Source organism: Diorhabda carinulata, chromosome 4 (genome assembly GCF_026250575.1).
Source record: "Diorhabda carinulata isolate Delta chromosome 4, icDioCari1.1, whole genome shotgun sequence".
Taxonomy (NCBI): Eukaryota; Metazoa; Arthropoda; class Insecta; order Coleoptera; family Chrysomelidae; genus Diorhabda; species Diorhabda carinulata.
In genome coordinates, this window is record NC_079463.1 from 2,941,370 (window position 1) to 2,947,369 (window position 6,000).

A 6,000-nucleotide genomic window follows, 5' to 3' on the forward strand; every position below is an offset into this window, starting at 1 on the left:
CATGTTTAGAATCTCTAGCGCGTTCATTGTAATTCATCAGTTCAGATTATTATTAAAACTATTTTATTTTCTTTGAAATAATTTGTAAATAGCCTATTTCAGACCCCAAAACACGCTGCTCTAGAATTCTTATCCGTTCCTATGCAATAAAATTTCCTTATTCGGGAAAAAGGACACAAATAAAAATTTCGATTTCTTTGGTTTTTACTTGTTTAACAAAACACATATTTTGGAATATTTTATATTATCAATATCTTCTCTTACTTTTATATTCATAACAACCTTTGAGCATTTTTTTCCGTGGGGATAATCCATTATTTGATATTACATTGTAAGTACAGTTAAATTTTGACTTAAGCTTATCTTTCTCAGACAGGAATATCTTTCTCTTTGGAATGTCTCTATCCCTTATTCATCGTTTCTTATCTTTATATCTTTATTTGTAAACTGATTAGTTGTTTTCGGAGTCCAAGGATTTCTGAACAATCACCTATAGTTTGAATTTTTTCATCCACAAATTCCAGAATTTGTCATTTCTGATGGTATCCAGCATCCCTTGGGTCTTATAATGAGTATTTGTTTTATTATATTAAAATTTCCAATCGAACTAACAATGGACTTTTCTAAACTCGGTTTTACCCAAAGACTTTTTGAGTACGTTCCGTAGATTTGAGAAAGCTTAAAGGCGCCGGAATAAAGTTCGAATTTAAGTGGCTATTAATTATGTTTAAAAGCTACCCTTCTCGTCCCGTAACAACCAACATGGAAAAGAATAAGAGAAGAAGCCAAATTATGCGGCGACACTACACAAAGGTAGATTTTGCCAGCTTGTTAACTAAATTGCTTTACTTTATTTTCGAGCTAGCTCTTGATGTTTTCACTGATAACATAAATTAATAGTAACAGAGGCAGTTTAATGTTGCAAAGCAGTAGCGCAGTAGAAGGAATATCTCTATAATAGGGTAAAAACCGAGATATATATTATTTAAAAAAAGTAAAACCAAATATAACTGTATGTTAAGATTTGTTTTGTTTTAAGGGATAATCAATGAAAAGGGTCAGTCTGTGGCTCTATGAAATATGAGCCTAAACAAAACTTGTTGACTGATATTTCATAAAATTAGTTTGTTTTAAATTTTCGAAATAAAGAAAACTATCATTTTATAATTTCTTTACTAAATATGAAATAAGCAAGTAATTTATTATAGATTGACGAATTTTTCTTTTCATCCACCAGTACATTCTCTTGTATTTCTCTTGTATCCCAGATAGTTTGTTGTATCAGCATATCAAAGAAAATAAACGAAAGACACTAAATATCATGGAGGAAGTAATTGCGATTCGAGAAATAACTCTTGCAATAAATTGCCTGAGAAAAGGAAAAGCTGGAGGCGATGAAGGTATTCAAGCAGAATTAATACAGGCAGATACACCATCTTTCAACAAAAAGATTTCATCCACTCCTCAATAAAAACTGGAATAATGGAAGAATCTTAAAACAAGAGAGAACAATAGGCTAGTTGACAAAATTTGGAAATCAGTTTAAAACTATAGCTTAGCATCTATTTCACCCCAAAAATATATTATTTTAAGAAAAATAGGTTTTTCAGTTTCAGTTTTTATGGTACTCAGATGAGTATTCGGATGAGTAAATATGCAATCCTAACGTTATTATAATAAATTATGATAGTCTATAAGTATCCAATCAAAATCTTGTACTTTTTTGATGTTCTCATCAATTTTGATTGTGAAATATTTTAATGATGCATGCAACTTATAATAATTTTATGTCGTAACAAGATTTATAAAAAAATCCGATTCATCAGTGTATCACTTTCGCCACCATTATTATTAATGATAATATTCTTTCTTTATTATACCGACACATAATTTATCTTTTGATATGCTCTATACGTTATTTCATCAACAGAAACATTGTTTTTTTCGCTCAACACTTTATTTTTTGAAAAATTATATTAGAAGCTAATAGAAATCTTATCCAAATTACTTTTGATCTCTTGTACCAAGTGTTGCATTCGTTGGCTAACATTGTAGACCGCCTTTTTGTTGTAATATAAAATTTCATCTAGAATTACACTTAATTTGAAATAAAAATCGTTGAAATTTCATCGGATATCTTATATATTAAAAAAATTGATGATTTCCATTCCGAGTCCGTTCAGGCGTTCTACCCAACCGATTTGCTTAATTTTTTTTTTTCAATGAAAGCTATTGACGCACAGATCAGCCATCAACCATCGGATTTTATCTAATTTTCACCATTCTCGAGTTATACTCAAATGCGATTTCCCCCTGTACATTACTTATGGGAGTTTTTCACATACACACGTTCTATCCTCAATATCTCAGGTTCTAATATAGCTACAGACTTCGTTTTGATTTAAGAACACTCGCTAAAACACCCTCTTTCTTTTGAGTTTTTGAACACTTAAATCGGTTGAGTTGGAGAGGAGGTAGGCGCGGACATTCAATGTGGAGTTATGGATTTTTCTAGGTTTTTGGCAATTTTTCTACATTCAAAGATCTATATCTCAGGTTCTAATATAGCTACAGACTTCGTTTTGATTTAAGAACACTCGCTAAAACACCCTCTTTCTTTTGAGTTTTTGAACACTTAAATCGGTTGAGTTGGAGAGGAGGTAGGCGCGGACATTCAATGTGGAGTTATGGATTTTTCTAGGTTTTTGGCAATTTTTCTACATTCAAAGATCTATATCTCAGGTTCTAATATAGCTACAGACTTCGATTTGATTTAAGAACACTCGCTAAAACACCCTCTTTCTTTTGAGTTTTTGAACACTTAAATCGGTTGAGTTGGAGAGGAGCTAGGCGCGGACATTCAATGTGGAGTTATGGATTTTTCTAGGTTTTTGGTAATTTTTCTACATTCAAAGATCTATATCTCAGGTTCTAATATAGCTATAGAGTTCGTTCTTTTCTATTATAATGATTTCTGATACTTATTTAATGGGTTCGATGCAAGCGAAGCCGCGGGTAAAAACTAGTAATAATTACATACAAACACATTTAAATTTTATAATGGTACGTAAAAAACTACGTATTAACTAAAAAAATATCGGTTCGGTTACTACAATATAACAAATTAGACATGAAATTCGTCAGATATAATATCAGTGCTTAAATATAATCATTTTAGTGGTTAGTATGCATGAGTTTTTACAGATTGTACAACCGGAAGCTACAGAACGGTCCTAGAAATACTTGACCTGACGTAGAGATGGCGGCAGTTGCTTGAAAAATGTTTAACGCCACGTTTTTTATTATTTGTTTGACAGCCATCAATAGTGAAGGTATCCAGTAAATTTGTAAACATGGAACAAATTGGTCATCTTTATGTGATACTTTTATTGGAAAGGCGTTAGCCCATCCAATGTAAATACTGACCTTGATTCTAATCTGGATTAGACTGGTCTTTAAAACCGTAAAATAATAGGTAGCAGAGTTTAAACGAACCTACGATTACCAGCATCGCAATTGTCAACCAAAGAAGTGACGACACCAGAAATGTTGAAGAAAATCCACACACTGGTACTGAATGATAGCTACCAGACATAGTAGGCAATTCAAAAAGTGCGGTACATCGCATATTTACTGAAAGTTTAGACATTAGAAAGCTGTGCGCATTGTTTTGTCCAGAATTCATTAAGAATTCGTGAAAAAACTATTTTCCTATCATGTTATATAAAACAGTTCGCTCAATCTCTAGATAAAGTCGCGGAAACAAATTTCCTCAACTCAATATTGAAAGGATTATATCCGGTGTTTTTAATGGCCTCAATTAGAAATTTTTTGGATGAGTTAGAACTAAAGGCAAAGGACAGCTGTTTTATTACGATTTTTTCAAACATTTTGTTTAAGTTTATGCATCGAAACCGAAGTTATAGATACCAAATGGCATGCTACAATATGGAAGAATGCTACCAGAGTTTCTGAGTTACGAATATGATGTCTGACTATTATTAGTCTTTAGTCTTTGGTCAATCATTTTCCAAAGTCTACACAGTTTTTCAGAACTCGATAGTTAATTTTTTTATTTTATACTTACATAGTTTAAACTGAGAAACTAGAATTGATGATTATTTATATCTTTTCGATTGAATCAAAGGGTATATCGTCTCCAAATAAACCTAAATATATTATAGTTAACTGCATTAGCAGATATAAAACTTTTAGATCTCAATAATTTGTTATATTTTAGTTTATCTTCTTTTACCATTTTATTGAAGAAATATATTTTCGTAGGCGCCTCTTGACTTCCATGGCAATAATGGGTCTCTTCTACTATTTGTTATAAATATGTTTATTTGGGAACTGGTAATTTCTGATGGTAGCTAGTCGGGTGTATTCGATTACAATCAATGTATCAAAACGAATCAGAGACATTTTAAATCTAAACTACCTACTACAAAATAGGCTTCCGTTACAGGAGTCATTAAGTATCCCTAACAGTTTCGTATAGAAAACATAAAACTCTTCTTTGGAAAAGGCAAAACGATTTATCGGTAGTGATGACGAGATAAGGCGTGAAACAGTGATTTTAACAACTTACCAGTGTCAAGAGCCGTGGCGCCTTCCAATGCACCTCGTAAAAAATAATTGAAATGAGAATTTTTTTTCTCGGAAACCCTTAATGATTTTTTCAAAATTTGTTGGGCGGTAGGGTGTGCGCGTTAATGAATTTTCATGAATAATGAGTCATTTTGTTAGTTTAAAGCGCAATTAAAAATATACTGCTGCCAATAAAAACACACCACATGTTTGTATTCATCATTAAGCTATTTTAATTACTAGAAAAATAATAATACAAAACAACCTCTCCTATTACTCACTTACACGAACCCAGGCGGAACGTTTTGGATCGAAACAGACACACTTCGTCAGGACAGTGGAGTGAGCAGTTTTTAATCGCCTAGTCGCACATAGTGGAGCTACGCTGCTCCTAGTGATTTGACACGCGCGATTAAGTTCGATTTTACTACAATTTTGAACCTTTTTCGACTCATAGATCGGTAATTCGCTTTGTATATCGTCAAAATAAACAAACAATAAGCGAACAGAAATACGTCACATTGAAATATTCTTTATTTATAACATAGACACCAACTTATCAAAGTATACTCTGATTCCACAGAAACAGATCAATAATTGTATTTCCTTTATTACATGAAAATAGGAGGAAAGCTAGAACAGAGAGCAAACCAACTGAAAACTAGCAAATACAATTTTGGAACAGTATCGACCTTTAACTATCTAGTACCTAATAATGTTGGGACAAACAACCAGAGAGAGGATAAAGGATAGGATACAAAAGGGCTATCAAGCCTATGGAAGAAGCAAAAACCTTCTAAAAAACAAAAACATAACCAAAACAAAACAAAATAAAGATGTACAAAACCCTGATAAGACTAGTAATCACGTATGCGATGGAAACAACGATAATAAATAACAGAGAAGAAGAAGAACGAAAGAAAGATAATGGGAACTATAACAGGTCCAAAGAAAAGCGAAGAAAAACGAAGAAATAGAGAGAGAACTCGGGAAAGAGAATATAGTGAGACACATAAAAACACAAAGGCTCAACTGGGCCGAGAAGAAAACCAATTGAAATGATCAGAAGAATAACGCAATGGAATCCATTGTGGACAAGGAGAAGCCGAGAAAAAATTTGGAGAAACAAAATAGAGGAGGAAGGAAAAGAGCAAAATGCCGGAACCGAAAAGAATGGAAAATAATAACAAAAACAGCCAAAACAAACGACAAACTATGAAGAAAATAAAAATTAGAAAACGAGGAGTAATCTACCTCAAAAAAAAAAGGATTTAAAGCGCCAAAAGCGATAGCCATAATCCACATAGGATTGGAAGGCTTAATGATGATGATACTTCAAAATGAACAATCCCGTATATACCACCAATCACACAGATGCACCTTGTTGGTGATCCGTGTGGAGAGATCCAC